Raw genomic sequence first — 25,516 nt, 5'->3', positions numbered from 1 at the left:
CCTGTTATTCTCTTCCTACTACTGACAGGCAAGCAGGTGTTTTTACAGTATTTACAGCTACCTGAAGAAAATTGCTGGTGTTCTTCTGATCCTATTAGTCCTATTAACTACAGTATTTACAGTAAGTGTAGTGCGTCCTCTGCACAGTGTGCACCTAAAGCTACCTGAAGAAAATTAGTGTTCTTCCGATCCTATTAGTACAGTACCGCAGGTAGCTGCAGTATTTACAAGTTAGTGTAGTGCGTCCGCTGCACGGTGTGCACCTAAAGCTACCTGAAGAAAATTAGTGGTGTTCTTCTGATCCTATTAGTACAGTACCAAAGGCAGCTGTAGTATTTACAAGTTAGTGTAGTGCATCCTCTGCACAGTGTGCACCTAAAGCTACCTGAAAAAAATTAGTGGTGTTCTTCTGATCCTATTATTACAGTACCGCAGGCAGCTGCAGTATTTACAAGTTAGTGTAGTGCGTCCTCTGCACAGTGTGCACCTAAAGCTACCTGAAGAAAATTAGTGGTGTTTTTCTGATCCTATTAGTACAGTACCGCAGGCAGCTGCAGTATTTACAAGTTAGTTTAGTGCGTCCTCTGCACAGCGTGCACCTAAAGCTACCTGAAGAAAACTAGTGGTGTTCTTCTGATCCTATTAGTACAGTACCAAAGGCAGCTGTAGTATTTACAAGTTAGTGTAGTCCATCCTCTGCACAGTGTGCACCTAAAGCTACCTGAAGAAAATTAGTGGTGTTCTTCTGATCCTATTAGTACAGTACCACAGGCAGCTGCAGTATTTACAAGTTAGTGTAGTGCGTTCTCTGCACAGTGTGCACCTAAAGCTACCTGAAGAAATTTTGTGGTGTTTTTTGATCCTATTAGTACAGTACCACAGGCAGCTGTAGTATTTACAAGTTAGTGTATTGTGTCCTCTGCACAGTGTGCACCTAAAGCTACCTGAAGAAAATTAGTGGTGTTCTTCTGATCCTATTAATACCACAGGCAGGCAGCTACAGCATTTACAGTTAGTGTAGTGCGTCCTCTGCACAGTGTGCACCTAAAGCTACCCGGAGACAATTGCTGTTGCTCTGCTCCTATTAATACCACAGGCAGGCAGCTACAGTATTTACAGTTAATGTACTGTGTCCTCTGCACAGTGTGCACCTAAAGCTACCTGAAGAAAATTAGTGGTGTTTTTCTGATCCTATTAATACCACAGGCAGGCAGCTACAGCATTTAAAGTTAGTGTAGTGCATCCTCTGCACAGTGTGCACCTAAAGCTATCTGGATACAATTGCTGTTGTTCTGCTCCTATTAATACCACAGGCAGCTACACTATTTACAGTTAGTGCACTGTGTCCTCTGCACAGTGTGCACCAAAAGCTACCTGAAGAAAATTAGTGGTGTTCTTCTGATCCTATTAATACCACAGGCGGGCAGCTACAGTATTTACAGTTAGTGTAGTGCGTCCTCTGCACAGTGTGCACCTAAAGCTACCTGGAGACAATTGCTGTTGTTCTGCTACTATTAATACCACAGGCAGGCAGCTACAGTATTTACAGTTAGTGTACTGTGTCCTCTGCACAGTGTGCACCTAAAGCTACCTGAAGAAAATTAGTGGTGTTCTTCTGATCCTATTAATACCACAGACAGGCAGCTACAGCATTTACAGTTGGTGTAGTGCATCCTCTGCACAGTGTGCACCTAAAGCTACCTGGAGACAATTGCTGTTGTTCTGCTCCTATTAATACCACAGGCAGGCAGCTACAGTATTTACAGTTAGTGTACTGTGTCCTCTGCACAGTGTGCACCTAAAGCTACCTGAATAAAATTGGTGGTGTTCTTCTGATCCTATTAATACCACAGGCAGGCAGCTACAGCATTTACAGTTAGTGTAGTGCGTCCTCTGCACAGTGTGCACCTAAAGCTACCCGGAGACAATTGCTGTTGTTCTGCTCCTATTAATACCACAGGCAGGCAGCTACAGTATTTACAGTTAATGTACTGTGTCCTCTGCACAGTGTGCACCTAAAGCTACCTGAAGAAAATTAGTGGTGTTTTTCTGATCCTATTAATACCACAGGCAGGCAGCTACAGCATTTAAAGTTAGTGTAGTGCATCCTCTGCACAGTGTGCACCTAAAGCTATCTGGATACAATTGCTGTTGTTCTGCTCCTATTAATACCACAGGCAGGCAGCTACACTATTTACAGTTAATGCACTGTGTTCTCTGCACAGTGTGCACCAAAAGCTACCTGAAGAAAATTAGTGGTGTTCTTCTGATCCTATTAATACCACAGGCGGGCAGCTACAGTATTTACAGTTAGTGTAGTGCGTCCTCTGCACAGTGTGCACCTAAAGCTACCTGAAGAAAATTAGTGGTGTTCTTCTGATCCTATTAATACCACAGACAGGCAGCTACAGTATTTACAGTTAGTGTACTGCGTCCTCTGCACAGTGTGCACCTAAAGCTACCTGGAGACAATTGCTGTTGTTCTGCTCCTATTAATACCACAGGCAGGCAGCTACAGTATTTACAGTTAGTGTACTGTGTCCTCTGCACAGTGTGCACCTAAAGCTACCTGAAGAAAATTAGTGGTGTTCTTCTGATCCTATTAATACCACAGACAGGCAGCTACAGTATTTACAGTTAGTGTACTGCGTCCTCTGCACAGTGTGCACCTAAAGCTACCTGAAGACAATTGCTGGTGTTTTCATACTAATAATACTACAGGCAGGCAGTTATATATATATACATCCCAGCTTTGTGCAGCTCTCACTGCAGGCCATTAGTATGTCTGGAAGGCCAACAAGGAGAGGCAGACAGTCACAAGCCAATAAAAGAGGGCAAGAAGGCTCTGTGTCTAGAGGCAACAGTGCTGGTCATGGAGACGGTGCATCCTCATCAGCACATGGCCGTGGGACACGCTTGTCCTTTTTTTCGGCAGCTGGCCGTGTTGAGCAGCAACATGTGGAAGACTTGGTAGAGTGGATGACCAAGCCGTCCTCATCCTCCTCATCCTCTCTCACCCAGGCTCAGGGTACTTTGTCTGGCAAAGCAGCTGCCAACGCGGCTTCTTCCCTCGGCTCAATGGCATCAGTCACTCCTTCCCTAGCCCCACCATGTCCTCCTGAGGAGTCCCCCGAACTGTTTGACCACAGTGTTGGGTATATGCTCCAGGAGGATGCCCAGCATTTTGAAGGCTCCAATGATGGTACCCAGCTAGAGGAAGGCAGTAACGTGAACCCAGAGAGAGGGGGTGCCCAAGAAGGACAGCAATCTGGCAGTCATGTTCCCCCAGCTGCAGCATACTGCCAGCTTTGCTCCAGTGATGAGGAGGGAGGGGATGATGAGGTCACTGACTCCAGGTGAGTGCCTGATAGGAGAGAGGAGGAGGAGGAGGAGGCACATCACCAACGAGGCAGGATGCCCTCCAGGGGCCAGCTCAAGGGCAGCACACTGACTGCATCACACCACAGAGCTCCCCATGTGCAGGGCGCTGCTGTCTCTGCACGTTATTCCAAAAGTTCCTTGGTGTGGGCCTTTTTTGAGACGAGTGCATCAGATCCCACCGCTGCTATTTGCAACATATCTCTCAAGCGTATCTCTCGTGGCCAAAACATCTCCCGCTTGGGCACCACATGCTTGACCAGACATATGTTGGCCTGCCATGCAGTTCATTGGCAAGCGTACCTAAAAGACCCACACCAAAGAACAAAGAGGACCTCTCTTTGCTACTCATCAGCTGGGATCTCCAACCCCACTATACCTTCAGTCCTCTCTGAGACCTGCACTGAGAGGAATGAAGGTGTAGAATTAGGTGTGTCACAGCCAAGTACTTGGGGGCAATCTGCTATCGGTACACCAAGGTCAGATTGTACCAGGCAAATTTCCCTGCCCCAGCTTCTGCACCGCTGAAAGAAATTCGCTCCCAGCCATCCACATGCCCAGTGGTTGAATGCTAGCTTGGCAAAATTCCTAGCACTTCAACTGCTGCCTTTTCAGTTGGTAGACTCTGCCCCCTTCTGTGAGTTTGTGGAATGTGCGGTTCCTCAGTGGCAGGTTCCCGAACGCCACTTTTTCTCATGGAAGGCGATTCCGTCTCTCTACCGGCATGTTGAAGGCAATGTCTTGGCCACGCTGGACAGGGCGGTCAGCGGTAAGGTGCATATTACCGCTGACTGGTGGTCCAGCAGGCATGGACAGGGACGTTACCTATCTTTCGCGCACTGGGTGACTCTTCTGGCAGCTGGGAAGGATGCAGGACAGGGTGCAGTAGTGTTGGAGGTTGTTCTGCCACCACGCCTCCAAAATGCTACTAGTGGTGATTCTGCCACACCTCTCTCCTCCACCCCTTCCTCTTCTTCTTCCTCCATGGCCTCTTCCTTTGCTGATTTGACTTCAGAACCAATGGTGCTCCGTAGGCATTCAAGGGGCTACACAAGCACGCAGGCCAAAAGATGCCATGCGGTGCTTGAGCTGGTGTGCTGGGGGACAGGAGCCACACTGGGGCAGAGAATCTGTCAGCTCTGCAGCGGCAGGTTCAGAGGTGGTTGGTGACACACCAGCTTAAGGGAGGTATGGTGGTTTACGACAATGGCACCAACCTCCTCTCCCCCCTCCGACAGGGACAACTGACCCATGTGCCCTGTTTGGCTCATGTCCTTAACTTGGTGGTGCAGCGGTTCTTGGGCAGGTACCCGGGCTTACAGGATGTCCTGAGGCAGGCCAGGAAAGTCTGTGTGCATTCCTGCGGGTCATATAATGCCAGTGCTCGGCTGGCTGACCTCCAAAAGGAATTTAACCTGCCCAAGAACCGCCTAATCTGTGACATGCCCACCAGGTGGCACTCAACGTTGGCCATGCTGCAGTGGCTGCACACGCAGCAGAGGGCCATCAATGAGTACCTGTGCGACTATGGCACCAGGACAGGGTCAGGGGAGCTTGGTTTTTTCCCCACGCCAGTGGGCCATGATCAGGGATGCATGCACTGTCCTTTCACCATTTGAGGAGGCCACGAGGATGGTGAGCAGTGACAGTGCATGCATCAGTGACACTGTCCCCCTTGTCCACCTGTTGGAGCACATGCTGCGTGGAATAATGGACAGGGCACTTGAGGCAGAACAGAGGCAGGAAGAGGAGGACTTCCTTAGCTCTCAAGGCCCCTTTTATCCAGACAGTGTTCCTGCATGCCCACCAATCACATAGGAAGAGGACAAGGAGGAGAAGGAGGAGGAGGAGGATTGTGTCAGCATGGAGGTGGAGCCTGGGAATCAGAATCAGCAGCAGTCTTTAAGGGATCATTTACAGTCCCAAGAAACCATGGACTGGAACGTGGCTGGGAGGAGGTGGCTGCGGATCATGTCGTCCTTAGTGACCCAGAGGACTCTGGACCGAATGCCTCAGCAAACATACCCTGCATGGCCTCCCTGATCCTGCAAAGCCTGCAGAAGGATCCTCGTATTTGTGGTATCAAGGAGAGGGATCAATACTGGCTGGTAGGGATGAGCTTCGGGTTCGAGTCGAACTCATGTTCGACTCGAACATTGGCTGTTCGCAAGTTCGCCGAACAGCGAGCAATTTGGGGTGTTCGCGGCAAATTCGAATGCCGCAGAACACCCTTTAAAAGTCGATGGGAGAAATCAAAAGTGCTAATTTTAAAGGCTTATATGCAAGTTATTGTCATAAAAAGTGTTTGGGGACCCGGGTCCTGCCCCAGGGGACATGGATCAATGCAAAAAAAAGTTTTAAAAACGGATGTTTTTTCAGGAGCAGTGATTTTAATAATGCTTAAAGTCAAACAATAAAAGTGTAATATCCATTTAAATTTCGTACCTGGGGGGTGTCTATGGTATGCCTGTAAAGGGACGCATGTTTCCCGTGTTTAGAACAGTCTGACAGCAAAATGACATTTCGAAGGAAAAATTCCATTTAAAACTACCCGCGGCTATTGCATTGCCGACAATACACATAGAAGTTCATTGATAAAAATGGCATGGGAATTCAACACAGGGAAACCCCGAACCAAAATTAAAAAAAAAAAATGATGTGGGAGTCCCCCTAAATTCTATACCAAGTCCTTCAGGTCTGGTATGGATATTAAGGGGAACCCCGGCCAAAATGTTAAAAAAAAATGACGTGGGGTTCCCCCTAAATTCCATACCAGACACCTCAGGTCTAGTATGGATTTTAAGGGGAACCCCGTGCTAAAAAAAAAAAAAAAACGGCGTGGGGTCCCTCCAAAAATCTATACCAGACCCTTATCCGAGCACGCAACCTGGCAGGCCACAGGAAAAGAGGGGGGGACGAGAGTGCGGCCCCCCTCCTGAACCGTACCAGGCCACATGCCCTCAACATTGGGAGGGTGCTTTGGCGTATCCCCCCAAAACACCTTGTCCCCATGTTGATGAGGACAAGGGCCTCATCCCCACAACCCTGGCCGGTGGTTGTGGGGGTCTGCGGGCGGGGGGCTTATCGGAATCTGGAAGCCCCCTTTAACAAGGGAACCCCCAGATCCCGCCCCCCCGTGTGAATTGGTAAGGGGGTACTTACCCCTACCATTTCACTAAAAAACTGTCAAAAATGTTAAAAATTACAAGAGACAGTTTTTGACAATTCCTTTATTTAAATGCTTCTTCTTTCTTCTATTTTCCTTCATCTTCTTCTGGTTCTTCTGGCTCTTCTGGTTCTTCCTCCGGCGTTCTCGTCCAGCATCTCCTCCGCGGCGTCTTCTATCTTCTTCTCCTCGGGCCGCTCCGCACCCAATGCATGAGGGGAGGCTCCCGCTCTTCTCTTCATCTTCTTCTTCATCCTCTTCTCTTCTTCCTTCTTCTCTTCTTCTCTTCTTCATTTTCTTCTCCGGGCCGCTCCGCATCCATGCTGGCATGGAGGGAGGCTCCCGCTGTGTGACGGCGTCTCCTCGTCTGACGGTTCTAAAATAACGGGGGGCGAGGCCACCCGGTGACCCCGCCCCCTCTGACGCACGGGACATTATGGGACTTCCCTGTGGCATTCCTCGTGACGTCACAGGGAAGTCCCGTCAAGTCACCATGCGTCAGAGGGGGCGGGGTCACCGGGTGGCCCCGCCCCCTGTTATTTAAGAACCGTCAGACGAGGAGACTTCGTCACGCAGCGGGAGCCTCCTTCCATGCCAGCATGGGTGCGGAGCGGCCCGGAGAAGAAAATGAAGAAGAGAAGAAGGAAGAAGAGAAGAGGATGAAGAAGAAGATGAAGAGAAGAGCGGGAGCCTCCCCCCATGCCATGGGTGCGGAGCGGCCCGAGGATAAGAAGATAGAAGACGCCGCGGAGGAGATGCTGGACGAGAACGCTGGAGGAAGAACCAGAAGAGCCAGAAGAACCAGAAGAAGAAGAAGATGAAGGAAGATAGAAGAAAGAAGAAGCATTTAAATAAAGGAATTGTCAAAAACTGTCTCTTGTCATTTTTAACATTTTTGACAGTTTTTTAGTGAAATGGTAGGGGTAAGTACCCCCTTACCATTTCACACAGGGGGGGCCGGGATCTGGGGGTCCCCTTGTTAAAGGAGACTTCCAGATTCCGATAAGCCCCCCACCCGCAGACCCCCACAACCACCGGCCAGGTTGTGGGGATGAGGCCCTTGTCCTCATCAACATGGGGACAAGGTGTTTTGGGGGGCTACCCCAAAGCACCCTCCCAATGTTGAGGGCATGTGGCCTGGTACGGTTCAGGGGGGGGGGCCGCACTCTCGCCCCCCCTCTTTTCCTGCGGCCTGCCAGGTTGCGTGCTCGGATAAGGGTCTGGTATGGAGTTTTGGGGGGACCCCACGCCGTTTTTTTTTTTTTTTTTTGGCGCAGGGTTCCCCTTAAAATCCATACCAGACCTGAAGGGCCTGGTATGGAATTTAGGGGGACTTTCACGTCATTTTTTTTTTTTTAATTTTGGTTCGAGGTTTCCCTGTGTTGAATTCCCATGCTGTTTTTATCAATGAACTTCTATGTGTATTGTCGGCAATGCAATAGCCGCGGGTAGTTTTAAATGGAATTTTTCCTTCGAAATGTCATTTTGCTGTCAGACTGTTCTAAACACGGGAAACATGCGCCCCTTTACAGCCATACTATAGACACCCCCCAGGTACGAAATTTAAAGGTATATTACACTTTTATTGTTTGACTTTCAGCATTATTAAAATCACTGCTCCTGAAAAAACGGCTGTTTTTTAAACTTTTTTTTGCATTGATTCATGTCCCCTGGGGCAGGACCCGGGTCCCCAAACACTTTTTATGACAATAACTTGCATATAAGCCTTTAAAATTAGCACTTTTGATTATTCATGTTCGTGTCCCATAGACTTTAACAGTGTTCGCGTGTTCGAGCGAACTTTTTTCCTGTTCGCATGTTCTGGTGCGAACCGAACAGGGGGGTGTTCGGCTCATCCCTACTGGCTGGCAACCCTCCTTGATCCAAGCTACAAGGGTAAGGTTGCGGACCTTATCTTGCCTTTGCAGAGGGAACAGAGGATGAAACATCTTCCGGAGGCCTTGCAGAAAGGTCTGTGCAACACGTTCCCAGAGACTGGGAGGTTACAAACTCCTGTTCCTGGATAACGTGTTGCTGAGACTTCGGTCAGTCAAAGAAGGAGCGGTGGAGAAGGTGGTAATCTGACCGATGCGTGCAGACAATTTTTTAGTCTGCAGCCCCAAGCTATAATCAGTTCCAGCAACCATCGCCAGCGTCTGTTTTACATGGTGCAGGAATACCTAGGGGCAAGATCTGACTTGGACACCTTTCCCACCAAAAATCCTCTGGGTTACTGGATCTTGAAGATGGATCACTGGCCAGGGCTTGCACAGTATGCAGTTGAGCTACTGGCCTGTCCTACATCCAGCGTTCTTTCGGAACGCACATTCAGTGCTGCTGGAGGTTTTGTAACCGATCAAAGGGTGCGCCTGTCCACCGACTCAGTCGATCGACTGACCTTCATAAAAATGAATCTGTCTTGGATCACCACCAGCTACCAAGCACCTGATGCTGATGTAACCGAATAATTTTTTTTGAAATGTCAGATCCCTTCAAGACTGTCTATGCTGATACTGAGTGACTATCCTGTTATGCTGAGTGACTATCCTCTTCCTCCTCAATGATCATGCTGATATCTTGTAAGATATCTTGGCTAAGGCCCAATTTTTCAGCCCCTGTTTAACAGGGGTGTGTAATTACAATTTTTGATGCAATATTTTGCAAGGAGGGTTCGTTGCTGCACTCAACTAGAGTATTTGTGAGGGGTTGCAGTGTTGTGGCACCAGCACCAGTGCCTAAGGCCCAATTTTTCAGCCCCTGTTTAACAGGGGCGTGTAATTACAATTTTTGATGCACTACTTTGCAGCAGGGCTTGTTCCTGCGCTCCATCTAGAGTATCTGTGAGGGGTTGCAGTGTTGTGGTACCAGCACCAGTGCCTAAGGCCCAATTTTTCAGCCCCTGTTTAACAGGGGCGTGTAATTACAATTTTTGATGCAATATTTTGCAGGAGGGCTCATTCCTGCGCTCCAACTAGAGTATCTGTGAAGGGTTGTAGTGTTGTGGCACTAGTGCCTAAGGCCCTATTTTTCTGCCCCTGTTCAATAGGTGCATGTAATTACAATTCTTTCACAGCAGGCCCAGTTTCTGCGCCCACCAAGAGTAACTGTGAGGACTTACAGTGTTGTGGCACCAGCACCATCACCGCCAAAGGCCCAATTTTTCTGACCCTGTTCAACAGGGGCATGTAATCATAATTTTTGATCTAATATTTCACAGCAGAGCCCATTCCTGCGCCCACCAAGAGTAACTGGGAGGGCTTACAGTGTTGTGGCAACACCAACACCTAAGGCCCCAATTTCTGCAGAGTATATAGGGCAGGCCCCTACTTTCAAACATCCAACTTACAAACGACTCCTACTTGCAAACGGAAGGAGACAACAGGAAGTGAGATGAAATCTACCCCTAGGAAGGGAAATTCTGTCCTGTAAGAGTTAATATGGGAAAAACGTGTCTCCTTTCCACTGATGCTTTATCACCAATCCTTGTTTCAATAAAAACCCCAAAAAACATTTGTCATTGGGACACAAAGTGAGGTAAAATCTTCTGAAGAGGTGCACAGACAGTAAAACAAATGTCACAGGGGTGATAACCCTTCCCTATGTTTTCCAAAAAGCTTAAAAATAGATTTTTTGGCTGGAGCTACACTTTAAAAATGTACCAGTTCAAAATTACAAACAGATTCTACTTAACAACAAACCTACAGTCCCTGTCTTGTTTGCACCACCTGTATACTGCTGTTCAGAGGGCCTGGGGCCCCACGCCTTTCCTTTTTTTAATTTGGGTGCGGGGTTCCCCTTAATATCCATACAGAACCCAAAGGGCCTGGTAATGGACTGGGGGGTACCCATGCCGTTTGTCTCACTGATTTTCATCCATATTACCGGGACCGGACATTACATTAAAGCCGTACGCAATTTTAAATGACTTTTATTACTTTAAAAATGTCATTTTGTGCAGGGAAACACGGACCACTTTACAGGCTTACCATCGACTCCCCCCAGGTATGATATTTAAAGGAATATTTCACTTTCCCGTTTACTCGGCTGCCAATGGCGCCGGTTTTAAGAAAATATACAGTATTCAGAATCACCGAAAATGACAATCTGAATACTTTGAAGTGCAAAGGAAGGATCGGGGGTCTTTTAGACCCCCGATCCCTCCATAAAGAGTACCTGTCACCACCTATTACTGTCACAAGGGATGTTTACATTCTGTGACAGCAATAAAAGTGATCAAATTTTTTTTTTTTTAAACACAATTTATAAATATAAAAATAAATAAAATAAATAAGAAAAAAATTTTTTAAAGCACCTGGCATATGGAAGTCGCGCCCGCATATATGTAAAAGGTGTTCAAATCACACATGTGAGGTGTCACTGCGATCGTCAGAGCGAGAGCAATAATTCTAGCACTAGACCTCCTCTGTAACTCTAACCTCGTAACCGAAAAAAAATTTAAAGCGTCGCCTATGGAGATTTTTAGGTACCGTAATTTGTTGCAATTCCACGAGTGCGTGCAATTATAAAGCATGACATTTTTGGTATCTATTTACTCAGCGTAACATCATCTTTCACATTATACAAAAACATTGGGCTAACTTTACTGTTTGTTTTTTTTTTAAATCATGAAAGTGTCCCTTTTCCCAAAAAGTTGCATTTAAAACACCGCTGCACAAATACCGTGTGATATAAAATATTGCAACAATCTATATATATATATATATATATATATATATATATATAATGTTTGGGGGCTCTAAGTAATTTTCTAGCAAAAAATACGTAAACACCAAATGTTAAAAATAGGCTTAGTCATGAAAGGGTTAATAATAAAGTGTCTTTGTATATTCAGTTTCCATTAAAATTTCTGTACAAAATTTCTGTGCAAAAGTTTTTTTGGTGGGACATATTTAAGTCCTTTATCTAAAATAAGCTTTTCAGCATCTGAAAAAGTCGCATGACTAAGATTAAAAATTCCTTTATCATTTATGTTCTTTTCCTCATTCCTGGCACACCGCCCCCCTCTGAAGCTTCATTTTTTTCTTGTCCTCGTTTGTGACCTGATATTTCCTGAGGAAAAGCCCCAGCATGGGAGGGTCCAGGATAGGTCTGATTATAACTATACAGTGATTTATTGTATTGGTCGTGTTCCCTTTCCTTATAGGGATAGTGAGTATTATATGTCTCTCACGGATAATAGTCTCTGAGGGGTGAGAAACAACTATAAGTGCGTATAGGTGTTCTCTGAGTATGGTATTGGTCACGATGATAATCTCCTTGGTTACCATACCAACCATGTGGTGATTGTTCATGTTTTTAGTGATCGTAATATTGTGAGCCTTCCTGTTTGCCACGCTGTTGGCCTCTACCCCTATTCCTACTACCTCTCCCTCTCCCATAGTTGGACTGTGTCCCTCTATAGTGATGATTAGGAGTATGGACACTAGGATGTCTATTCCTGGGCCCACTGGGGGTGATTGGATGATCTATCCTCCCCATTTGAAAAGTCTGGGTAGAATATGGTACTGGCCTAGATTCACTAGTTAATATAGAGGGAATGGATGTCTCCATTTGTGATGATTCAACATCAACATTAGAAATATCTTCCCTCTTTTGTCAACTAAAGACCATGTTAGATTTATAATCATTGATGTCTCTAGTGTATTTTTTTTTTGTTTCTTTGTTTTCTGTTCCCTTTCTTCCTTCTCCAAATGATTTTTTAGATTGGTTTAAAGGGAAATATATTTGGATGTTGTTTTATGTGGAAAGAGTTTCTTTCTGAGATCTTTTGTGTCTTTATCAATAGTCATTAGTCTAACCCTTTTACTTTTCAGTCAGAAAATTGATACCCGTATCAATAAAGGAGCGGAACCAAGTTTCTGTTTCAGAGTCTCCTTGTTGTGGATGTATATCCCATCATAGGCCTCTAGGTACCATGTGTTCCTTAGAGTATTGTTCAAGGAATACTATGTCCCTCTTCAAGTGTAGTTCAGTTACCATAAGGTCTCATGAAGAGGCCACCTAATTCAGTATCTACATTTAAAGTAACAAATACACCATGCTCATAAGTTTACACACCCTGGCAAAATTTATGATTTCTTGTCCATTTTTCAGAGAATATGAATGATAACACAAAAACATTTCTTTCACTCATGGTTAGTGTTTGGCTGAAGCCATTTAATATCAATCAACTGTGTTTACTCTGTTTAAATCATAATCACAACCGAAACTACCCAAATGACCCTGACCAAAAGTTTACATACCCTATTGATTTTGGCCTGATAACATGCACACAAGTTGACACAAAGGGGTTTGAGAATGGCTATTAAAGGTAACCATCCTCACCTGTGATCTGAAAACATGTGGTGTGGCTGTTTCAAGATGCACAATAAGGAGGCACTTGAAGAAAGATGGGCTGCATGGTCGAGTCGCAAGAAGAAAGCCATTACTACGCAAATGCCACAAAGTATCCCGCTTACAATATGCCAAACAGCACAGAGACAAGCCTCAAACCTTCTGACACAAAGTCATTTGGAGCAATGAGACCAAAATTGAGCTTTTTGGCTACAACCATAAACACTAAATTTGGAGAGTAGCCAACAATGCCTATGATGAAAGGTACACCATTCCTACTGTAAAACACAGAGGTGGATCGCTGATGTTTTGGGGATGTGTGAGCTACAATGGCACAGGAAATTTGGTCAAAATTGATGGCAAGATGAATGCAGTATGTTATCAAAAAATACTGGATGAACATTTGCATTCATCAGTCAGGAAGCTGCGTATGGGACGTACCTGGACATTCCAACATGACAATGATCCAAAACACAAGGCCAAGTTGACCTGTCATCGGCTACAGCAGAATAAAGTGAAGGTTCTGGAGTGGCCATCTCAGTCTCCTGGCCTCAATATCATTGAGCCACTCTGGGGAGATCTCAAACATGCAGTTCATGCAAGACAGGAAATTTACAGGAACTGGAGGCTTTTTGCCAAGAGGAATGGGCAGCTTTACATCTGAGAAGATAAAGAGCCTCATCCACAAATACCACAAAAGACTTTAAGCTGTCATTGATGTTAAAGGGGGCAATACACGGTGTTAAGAACCGGGGTATGTAAACTTTTGATCAGGGTCATTTGGGTAGTTTCTGTTGTGATTATGATTTTAAAAAGAGTAAACACAGTTGATTGATAACAAATGGCTTCAGCCCAACACTAACCATGAGTGAAAGAAAAGTTTTTGTGTGATCATTCATAGTCTCTGAAAAATAGCCAAGAAATTATAAATTCTGCCAGGGTATGTAAAATTACGAGCACAACTGTATAGTGTATAACTGTATAGCATATAACTGTGAAGTGTATTATATAATGTACACCACCGAATGAACTGTATATACACACTACACTAAATGCAGTGTATGTGTGTGTATATATATATATACATATATATATATATATATATATATATATATATAGATCTATATATATATTATATTAAACCGTGTGTGTGTATATGTATATGTATGTATATATATATATATATATATATATATATATATATATATATATATATATATATATATATATATATATATATATACAATATCTCACAAAAGTGAGTACACCCTTCACATTTTTGTAAATATTTTATTAAATCTTTTTATGTGACAACACTGAAGAAATTACACTTTGCTACAATGTAAATTAGTGGGTGTACAGCTTGTATAACAGTGTAAATTTGCTGTCACCTCAAAATAACTCAACAAACAGGAATTAATGTCTAAACCGCTGGCAACAAAAGTGAGTACACCCCTAAGTGAAAATGTCCAAATTGGGCCCAAAGTGTGGCCATATTTTGTGTGGCCACCATTATTTTAAAGCACTGCCTTAACCCTCTTGGACACTAAGTTCACCAGAGCTTCACAGGTTGCCACTGGAGTCCTCTTCCACTCCTCAATGACAACATCATGGAGGTGGTGGATGTTAGAGACCTTGCGCTCCTCCACCTTCCGTTTGAGGATGCCCCACAGATGCTCAATAGGGTTTAGGTCTGGAGACATGATTGTCCAGTCCATCACCTTTACCCTCAGCTTCTTTAGCAAGGCAGTGGTTGTCTTGGAGGTGTGTTTGAGGTTGTTATCATGTTGGAATACTGCCAGTCGCCGAAGGGAGGGGATCATGCTCTGTTTCAGTGTGTCACAGTACATGTTGGCATTTATGGTTCCCTCAATGAACTGTAGCTGCCCAGTGCCAGCAGCACTCATGCAGCCCCAGACCATGACACTCCCACCACCATTCTTGACTGTAGGCAAGACACACTTGTCTTTGTACTCCTCACCTGGTTGCAGCCACACACGCTTGACACCATCTGAACCAAATATGTTTATCTTGGTCTCATCAGACCACAGGACATGGTTCCAGTATGATGAGACCACTGGATGGGTTGCCACATCTCTCCTTACGAGATAATAGCTTTGTTTGGCAGCCCTGGCTTTTTCCTTAGACCCAGCTGGGTTGCTTAGATTGGCCCTATGGCTTTATTCCTGGGCTCTTCCAGGCCAACTTTTCTGTGTGCAGCGAGCGCAGTGTCCATCTTCCTAGTTTGGCTCAACATCAAATCTCAGTGACACATCTACCTCAGTGAAACATCCCCTGAGGAGCCCTAGAAGGCAAAAAATGTCGGGATACCATTGCTGAGTGACTGTTTTCATCATTTATTAGATGTGTACCGATGTGTACTGATGTCTGCATAATATATGTATACAATTTTTATACTTGTCTTATGTCTAATAAATTTTGATATTTTTCTTACTTTGGTGTATTATCAGTAATTTTACTTGCCCGGCACGCAAAAAATCCTACCAAATCATCCTTCTGTCTATACGTCCTTAATCTGCTTGTCTTCAGTAAACTATAAGAGGCTTCAGACCAATTTAATGCAGTGTGTGGCGTATGGTCTGAGCACTGATAGGCTGACCCCCCACCCCTTCAACCTCTGCAGCAATGCTGGCAGCACTCATACATCTATTTCCCAAAGAAAACCTCTGGCTATGACGCTGAGCTTGTGCAGTCAACTTCTTTGGTCGACCATGGCGAGGCCTGTTCTGAGTGGCACCTGTCCAGTTAAGCCGCTGTATGGTCTCGGCCACCATGCTGCAGCTCATTTTCAGGGTCTTGGCAATCTTCTTATAGCCTAGGCCATCTTTATATAAAGAGACAATTCTGGAGGAGCTCAAGGTCTCTAACATCCACCAGCTCCGTGATGTCATCATGGAGGAGTGGAAGAGGACTCCAGTTTCAACCTGTGAAACTTTGGTGAACTACATGCCCAAGAGTGTTAAGGCAGTGCTGGAAAATAATGGTGTCATTTCTTCAGTGTTGTCACATGCAAAGATATAACAAAATATTTACAAAAATGTGAGGTGTGTACTCAGTGCAGGCAGTGTATTTTGATATAGATTTTTTATATATATATATATATATATATATATATATATATATATATATATATATATATATATACTATTCAAAATATAAAGTGCAGCACTAAAGTTAAACTAAACAATTCATGATGACACAATGCATATAGCATGTCATAAACATAAAGTGCATATGTGCAATGAAGCAATATATGGTGCCAACTATGACTGATATACAATATCAATACAACTGTGGCAAAAATATATACTAAAAAGAAAAAAAGAAGAAATTCATGTGTGAATAGCACAATGCGTATTAAGCATATAATGAACTATAAAGTGCAAACGTACAATAACAACTGTGACCAATGTGCAATAATGAGTGACAATACAAATTAAAACTTTTAAATGAAACGAAAAGTACATATTTGACTGATATTCAGTCCCTGGTATTCAGTAAAGGAGATCCCATATAAGTGTAAAGCGTTGATCAGGTACTTGGCAGTGTGATACTAATCACCATAGTAGGATTAAAGGCTTACTAGAAAGCCTGCGACCACCCTTACTCGGGGGGGGGGGGGCACAAAGCGCTTTGTTGGATCAAAGATCCACTGAAGGGGTGTCCAAGCACCTCCCACCAGAAGCCTCTGTGTGCAGCGGGTGATAATCAAAAAACCTGAAGTTCAGACAGCCTCAGCAACAGGATGTTTGTATATGCAAAGAGACAAGAGACTCCAGATAGTGTAATATTGTCACTTTAACAGTTTTATTGGCAATGCTGCAGTGCTGCATACACAGGTTTCAAACTCTGAGTAAATTCCCAGTATAAAACAATCCAAAAAGCAATTCCTTACAGGTTACAGGTCCATAAAATAAATTGCGCATGCACAGAGCGTCCCTTTGTTTTGATGATGGTTTCGTCATATAAGGGGTTTAGTTTAACTTTAGCGCTGCACTTTATATTTTGAATTACATTTTTGTGCCCAATATCTGGGTTATAGTGTTCAGCTGCTATTTTTTATTCACTAAGCTTGGGAATAATTATATGTGGTGGGGGAGCTCAGAGCCCTCCTTGCCCCAAAGCACCCACCCCCCCCATGTTAAGGGCATGTGGCCTTGTATGGTTCAAGAGGGTGGTGGGGCTGCTCGCTTGTCACCCCTCTTTTCCTGACCTGCTTGGCTTGGCTGGATGCTCCGATAAGGGTCTGGTATGGATTTTGGGGACCCCTTGCCATTTCTTTCTTTAATGATGGCCTGGTATGGACTGGGGGGGGACCCCATGCTGTTTTTTTATTACCAACATTTTTTTTAGTTATTCAGTGGGGAAACCCATTGACAGCTGATGACTCATCGGTTGTCAAGGACACAGCAACTGGCTTCCCGGCCCTGTTCCTTACCAACCAGCTTACACTGCACCCTAATTGGGCAAATCTTTGCCCAATCAGGGCACAGAATGCACTGTACGGTGCACAGTGCATTGCAGGGTGTTCGTCAGGGCGAATACCCTTCAAATTTGTGAGTTTGGCGAACAGCCGAACAGGCAAATGTTTGGCCCAAACTCATGCTCGGGTTGAACCATTTGCCCATCCCTAATGGAGACAAGACCAGAGCACAAGGAGAGACAACAGCAGTGACTGCACAGATCTGGAAGAAATATACAAAGCACACCAAGATTTAAATAAGAATACACATAACATATGCATTTAGACAATATTTGTTTAGCCCAGAGTTCAATCTTTTTACCTTTTTAAAAAAAACTTTTTGTAGAATTAAATGTATTTATTGCCATGTGCAGAAGCATATTCTAAAAGCATTATCAAACAGGAATGTGATAAAATGAATCATTTTATTGCAATGCAGAGCACGGCACTCTGGTTCGACATTACCAGAAGGCATAGGTGTAAAGACAACATAATAGATTTATATTGTTAATTGCTTTTTTACAGATTTGCATGTTTAATTTTCACCAATTTCCAAAAAAGCATGATTTAAAATGTATAAATAATTGTTATTTATTAACTAAATACAGATATGTTTTTTAGATCTGGTGGGGATGTTATAACTTTTGTTGTGCTTGTAAGCATTAGTAATAGGTTTAAAATATTTTCACCATACATATCAGTTTGATAAACATTTGTGCAACTACCACATGACCTAAAAAAATCAATATCACCATATTTTATTCTACCGATCCTGTGCTTTCAGAAAATGTATGGCCTGGGGGTGTGGTGAACTCTGAAAGTTGGAACTGAAAAATAAAAAAGGGAAATACTGCAAAATGGTGTGGCCACCAGGAGTTAAAATTGGAACACAGGACCAGGCAGTGAAACAGTTAATAAAATACAAATTCACAAAAGATGCATATAAAATATCTTGTGCAAAAAGGTATTAAGTGAATACTTCATTCTGAGCAAAATTATAATTTTGTGTCCATTTAGATCAAAACCTTAAGACTTTACATGCACATTTTAAGATTCACGCCTTCCCTGTAGTTTTTTTTCCTATAAATATGCAGATTGCCCCATTAAATTATGAGATCCTTGGAGCTTACAACTTGTATTTAAAGTGTAGATATTGTCACAAAGACTCACAACATCCCTGCAGCCTATCATTACATAAAAAAATACATTTTCAGAAAGATATTTATAAATTATTCATTGAGATCATAACAATTAAGCGTATAATGTCTAGAGGGCTACTTAATATTTTGCAATTGCTTTAGTATAGCTGGGTATGCCAATTTTTTAGCTTGAGAATCTTTTTCTTTTCAGTGTAAGATATTTGCTTTTTGATAAATGGGGTGATACGGTAATGGATCTGGTAAAATGGCTCTAATTATGACCCTGGTAGCCTTGTACTTTTCTGTGTGAGATAATGTACCCCTGATTCTGGACTGGGTAATGTTTTAATATTCTTTGGTTTAGTAATATGACACCTATACGCTCAGTACTGCTTAAAGCTCAATTGAAGTTTCCATATAAATCTGCTAAATACATTCCATGTGCAGCCAAACATATATACTGTAGCACTTTTACATTTAAGTGGCTAAATGATCCCCATAGTGAATCTAAACCACTGCCCCTGTGTTTGGCTGCACAGAAGGGATGCTGCTCTCTGTGTGGAAACAGCAGTCTCTCTGCATTGGTCTGACAATGAATCAGACCTACAGACCTAAATACTGTATATAGTGGTATTATTGAGAGTGGCATGCTCAATTGGTATTAGCAGTGATTTCTACACTAGACAGAAACACCAAGGAACAGTCCAAGCAAGTTCGCCCTACACTATTATTTGGCAAGGTACCAAAAAAGCAGTTTCCAAAGCAGGAGGGCCTTGTCTATATTGCAGATAGGTTTTGCCACAGCATAACACAAACAAATCTGTTTGTCCAAACCACTAACTAATCTCAATTTAGCTCCTGACTAATAGGGTGCCCTCTGCTAGGTTCCCCAAAACAAACAGGCAGCAATTGTAGCTTGTTTGTCCTGCACTCAGTCTTTTCACCCAGCAGCAGGCTCACACAGCAGAGGGAGGTGGCCAGCCACGGACTATGATGGACATGTGAGAACACAGCTCCGCTAACACAGGGGACATAGCAGTACGAATCAGCTCACAAAAGCCTGATCTAAACACCCCACAGCGGCGATCCAGCTCTTGGGCACGCAAGGATCATGTCAAGGAAACATAAGGAGGAACGGAAACCCCAGAAGCTGACTGCTTTCTTTACACAAAAGTAGCATGGGGGAAGCCAAGCTGGCGCTGGCGCCGACTCCTCTCCTTCCTCGGCACCTCATTCTCCTCCTCAAGCACATCCAGCAGACTCTTCCAGCCACAAAGCTAATTCTTCTCACAACCCTCACTCTCTCTCCTCTACTCCAATGTCTGGAAGCCCTGAAAAAGCCAGATTCAGAATGGATGGGACAGGACACGGGATTGAGGTGAGCCCTAACACCCATAACACTGACTCAGGGGAGGACACTAGGAAATTACCTGACTCCATTGAAGAATTTCTCACTAATAACAAGCCAGTTATGGACACAGTCCTGAAGAACATGCTCATGTTCCTAAGTAGCTCCCTTCATGCAGATATGATGTCCTGTATGCAGAAGTACTACAGAATTACAGGCTGTTGAATCCAGAGTAGATCATATAGAAAAAAAAATGGGAGAATTTGCTAACACTATTAATAATCTTGTGGATGCTAATGAAGAAAACGAGGATGACACAGAATGAGTTGAGGCTAAACTAGTGGACATTGAAGATGCACGAGCAGATCTCCGCAATTTTGCCACACAACAGGGGGAGAACTAGAGAGCCTTGAGCTTCAGTCAGCTCACATACAGTATATAAACGCATGTGCACAGCTAAGAATAATGTATACTGGGGGTTATTTACTAAAACTGGTGCAGATGTATATATAGTAACCAATCAGCTTCTAACTTCAGCTTGTTCAATTAAGCTTCTTACATTGAATTTGGGACCAATAGTCACTGGCTGATTTCCCCAGTGAATCTTTGATAATATACCTCTAAATTAATAAAAGAAATGTAATTTTATTTTCAAATAACTTTTCCATTCTTTGCAGCAGAAACTTAATTTAATTGTCATTGTAAACTTTAAAAATCACATAAAACATATCAAGCTAGACTTCAGGACTTTAATTTGTACATTCACACACAAACCACGCAGGTTCAGGCTCTTTATGAAGAGAAGGCGACAACAAAGATACTACCAGCACAGGAGAGACCATGGCAGAGACAAACCAAATGAAGGTTTTAAGATTGAGAACAATGATCACATCAGCCTGAAAGTGTCTGGTCAAGATGGATCAGTGGTGCAATTTTAATTAAGAGACATACACCGCTTAATAAACTTATGAAGGCTTATTGTCAACGTCAGGGTTTGTCAATGAGGCAAATTAGATTCTGGTTTGATGGTCAGCCTAATGAGATGGACACACCAGCACAGTTGGAGATGGAGGATGAAGATACAATTGATGTGTTCCAGCAGCAGACGGGAACAAGCTATAAATACCCAGCTGCTTCCCACTGCTTCCACTTGAACATGTTCATCTCCATCCCTCTTCCCGTACTGTATATACATTAGGGTGGATGTGTATTATTTTAGGTAATGTTTTCCTACTGCCCTCCCCGTGTTTTGTTACCCCACTTCAACCACTTCAGCCCCGGAAGGATTTACCCCCTTCCTGACCAGAGCACTTTTTACAATTTGGCACTGCGTCACTAACTGCTAATTGCGCGGTCATGCAATGCTGTACCCAAATGAAATTTGCATCCTTTTTTCCCACAAATAGAGCTTTCTTTTGATGGTATTTGATCACCTCTGCGGTTTTTATTTTTTGCGATATAAACGGAAAAAGACTGAACATTTTGAAAAAGAATTATATTTTCTACTTTTTGTTATAAAACAAATCAAATAAACTCAATTTTAGTCATACATTTAGGCCAAAATGTATTAGGCCACGTGTCTTTGGTAAAAAAAATGTCAATAAGCGTATATTTATTGGTTTGCGCAAAAGTTATAGTGTCTACAAACTAGGGTACATTTTCTGGAATTTACACAGCTTTTAGTTTATGACTGCCTATGTCATTTCTTGAGGTGCTAAAATGGCAGGGCAGTACAAACCCCCACCAAATGACCCCATTTTGAAAAGTAGACACCCCAAGGAAATTTCTGAGAGGCATGTTGAGCCCATTAAATATTACATTTTTTTGTCCCAAGTGATTGAATGATGATAAAAAAAAAAAAAATTACTAAAAGTTGTCACTAAATGATATATTGCTCACACATGCCATGGTTATATGTAAAATTGTGCCCCAAAATACATTTAGCTGCTTCTCCTGAGTATGCGGATACCACATTTTTGGGAGCCTGGCTGCGTACGGGGCCCCGAAAACCAAGCACCGCCTTCAGGATTTCTAAGGGCGTAAATTTTTGATTTCACTCCTCACTACCTATCACAGTTTTGAAGGCCATAAAATGCCTCGATGGCACAAAACCCCCCCAAATGACCCCATTTTGGAAAGTAGACACCCCAAGCTACCTAATGGGGTCATTTGGGGGGTTTTGCGCCTCCTGGGTATTCCATGGCCTCTGAAACTGTGATAGGCAGTGAAGAGTAAAATCAAAAATGTACGCCCTTAGAAATCCTGAAGGTGGTGTATTTTGGGGCACAATTTCACATATAACCATGGCATGTGTGAGCAAAATATCATTTAGTGACAACTTTGTGCAAAAAAAAATTGTCTTTTTTCCGCAACTTGTGTCAAAATATAAAATATTCCATGGACTCGACATGCCTCTCAGCAAATAGCTTGGGGTGTCTACTTTCCAAAATGGGGTCATTTGAACTGTCCTGGCATTTTATGCACAACATTTAGAAGCTTATGTCACACATCACCCACTCTTCTAACCACTTGAAGACAAAGCCCTTTCTGACACTTTTTGTTGATATGAAAAAATTATTTTTTTTGCAAGAAAATTAGTTTGAACCCCCAAACATTATATTTTTTTTTTTAAAGCAAATGCCCTACAGATTAAAATGGTGGGTGTTTCATTTTTTTTCACACAGAATTTGCGCAGCGATTTTTCAAACACATTTTTTTTGGGAAAAAACACATTTTTTTAATTTTAATGCACTAAAACACACTATATTGCCCAAATGTTTGATGAAATAAAAAAGTTGATCTTAGGCTGAGTACATGGATACCAAACACGACATGCTTTAAAATTGCACACAATCGTGCAGTGGCAACAAACTAAATACATTTTTAAAAGCCTTTACAGGTTACCACTTTAGATTTACAGAGGAGGTCTACTGCTAAAATTACTGCCCTCAATCTGACCTTCGCGGTGATACCTCACATGGATGGTGCAATTGCTGTTTACATTTAACGCCAGACTGACACTTGCATTCGCCTTTGCGCGAGAGCAGGGGGGGACAGGCGTGCTTTTTTTTTTTTTTTTGCTTTTTTATCTTATTTTTAAACTGTTCCTTTCATTTTCTTTAAAATCATTTTTATTGTTATATCACGGAATGTAAATATCCCCTACGATAGCAATAGGTAGTGACAGGTACTCTTTTTTGAAAAAAATGGGGTCTATTAGACCCTAGATCTCTCCTCTGCCCTCAAAGTATCTGACCACATCAAGATCGGTGTGATAAAATGCTTTCCCAATTTTCCAATGGCGCTGTTTACATCCGGCAAAATCTAAGTCATGAAATGCTCGTAGCTTCTGGTTTCTTAGGCCATAGAGATATTTGGAGCCATTCTGGTCTCTGATCAGCTCTATGGTCAGCTGGCTGAATCACCGGCTGCATTCTCAGGTTCCCTGTTGGGACAGGAGAGCCAGAGAAAAACATGGAAGACGGTGGGGGGACATTCCCTCCCACTGCTTGTAAAAGCAGTCTAGATGCCAATTAGCCGCTAGGATTGCTTTTACATGAAAGCCGACCACTGGCTGAAAAGAATGATACCAAGATGATACCTAAACCTGCAGGCATAATTCTGGTATAACCACTCAAAGTCCAGCAACATATCAGTACGTTGCTGGTCCTTGTTGGGCATATATTGTAATCTTTTTTTCCATGCAGCCTGTGGGCTGAACGAAAAAAAGAGATTGATCAGTGGGTATGCTCTCCATTAGAATACCTCCCTTCATCCACCCACTTCTAATGATGGGCATACATGCACCGTTTATATATGCCAAAGCATGGGGGCATCCCCCCCAAAAGGTAGGAGCAAATCGCTCCTCCACCCCTTCTGCCCCCATGCTTCAGTAACAGTTATACGGTGATCACTGATGAAAGGGTTAACTAGGGGGCAATCAGGGGGTTAAAACCTTTATTAGGTAGTATATGGGGGTCGCTGACGCTATAAAACGCTGACGGTAAACCTAAATACTTACCTCCCTAACTAGCGTCACCTGTGACACTAATACAGCGATCAGAAAAATGATCGCTTAATGACACTGGCGACGGGGGGTGATCACGGGGTTAAACCTTTATTAGGGGGGGTAGGGTGGTATCCTAGACCTAAAGGGGGCTAACACTAACTGCCCTACCACTTCTAACTGTCACAAACTGACACCAATGCAATAATCAGTAAAAAAATGGGGGTGAAAAGTGTGCCTAGAGTGTTCTACTGTACGTGTGGTGTTTGGTGCACTTACTTGATGTCTTCTCTCCTCGGTGCCGGAACGAAAAAGACCGATTCGAGGAGAGATGACGTCACTTTCTCTGCCGCTGTTTACATTACAGAGGCAGAGGAAGATTGTCATTCATTGGGAGCGATCGCGAGGGGGTGTCCACGAATGAGTGGCCTCCCCCTCAGCATTGATCACTCCCCTAACGATGCCGACCGCCTCGGGCACCGGGGGGACGTGATGTGCCCCCCGCCCGCGGGAGGCACACCACGTACCAGGTACGTGATTTTGCCTGCTCGTGCCATTCTTCCGCAGTATGTCTGCATTAGGAGGTCGGCAAGTGGTTAAAAAAACAACATGCAATTATGCAAGAATCTGAACACTTAGGCCTATGTTATAATTATGCAGACTTGGTATGTCTAAACTTTCTCATGTTTACCTAGTTTCATTAGGGTGGTTATTTGAGCTTTTGAGCTCCCTGAGATCTGATAAGTTGTTGCCTCAACTAGCTACATGGGCTAATGCTGACAACACGCTCTGTTCTTCAGCTCCTTAGTATCCATAAACGTATCACACACAGTCCTTTTTACTACACGGCTCTGTTATGTGATACTGCTGTGAACACTAAGAAGATGGCTTGTATATTCAGCTACAGGTCATGCAGCGGCTGTCGGAGTTCAGGCAACCTCTGATTCAAAGGGGTCAGTTAATCCTCCAAGTAAGCAAAGCAATGGTAAGCCTGCTCATCTGTGATGAAGTTTGAACATTCATATTCTTGCATAGGCTTGTGTGACTGTTTTTGTCCGTTAAGTAGGGTTTATTGTATGGATTTTGTGAACTAGTCACCTGTCTGGCCCCAGTTCATCAGGTCTGATTATTTTGCAGGATCAGTTGGTTTGCGACTTTTTATTCCTTTTCCAAAGAATCATTCCATAGACATATGGTGAACCTAAGCTTTTGGGATAAGGAGGCACAGGATGAGGAGTTCTGAGATTTGCTTGGACTAAGCAGATATAGCTCAGCTTAAAAATTCACTCTTCCTCTGACCCTAACTTGATGGTGTTCTTCTTTTAAAGATTTGCCTCCTTTTCGACCAAGTTAACTTTTTTTTAATGCTTTCAGCTCATTCCAGTAAATTATTTTTCTTTATCATTTTACAAAGCCATCCAGGGGTATTGAATAATGCAAGACAGATACTGGGGTGGGTAACTTTTCCATTACAATTTTTCACAGGCACTCTTATTCCAGATTTATCATATTTAAGGAAGGAAACCCACCTCTCAGTTGAACCTATTTTTTATAGTGAAGCTGAAATGATTTTATAACTTTTTGTATGTAGCTGTTACATGTAGCTGGGTGAAGAATTAGAAAAGATGTAAAAAGATTTAAA

General features: G+C 43.3%; 1 pseudogene; it reads left to right on the top strand.

The window, feature by feature from the left end:
• Nucleotides 1-20,662: 20,662 nt before the first annotated feature.
• On the top strand, nucleotides 20,663-21,066 carry LOC141141279 (small ubiquitin-related modifier 2-B-like; annotated as a pseudogene).
• Nucleotides 21,067-25,516: the final 4,450 nt, after the last annotated feature.

Source organism: Aquarana catesbeiana, linkage group LG04 (genome assembly GCF_042186555.1).
Source record: "Aquarana catesbeiana isolate 2022-GZ linkage group LG04, ASM4218655v1, whole genome shotgun sequence".
Taxonomy (NCBI): domain Eukaryota; kingdom Metazoa; phylum Chordata; class Amphibia; order Anura; family Ranidae; genus Aquarana; species Aquarana catesbeiana.
This window is presented reverse-complemented; position numbering and strand designations above follow the sequence as displayed.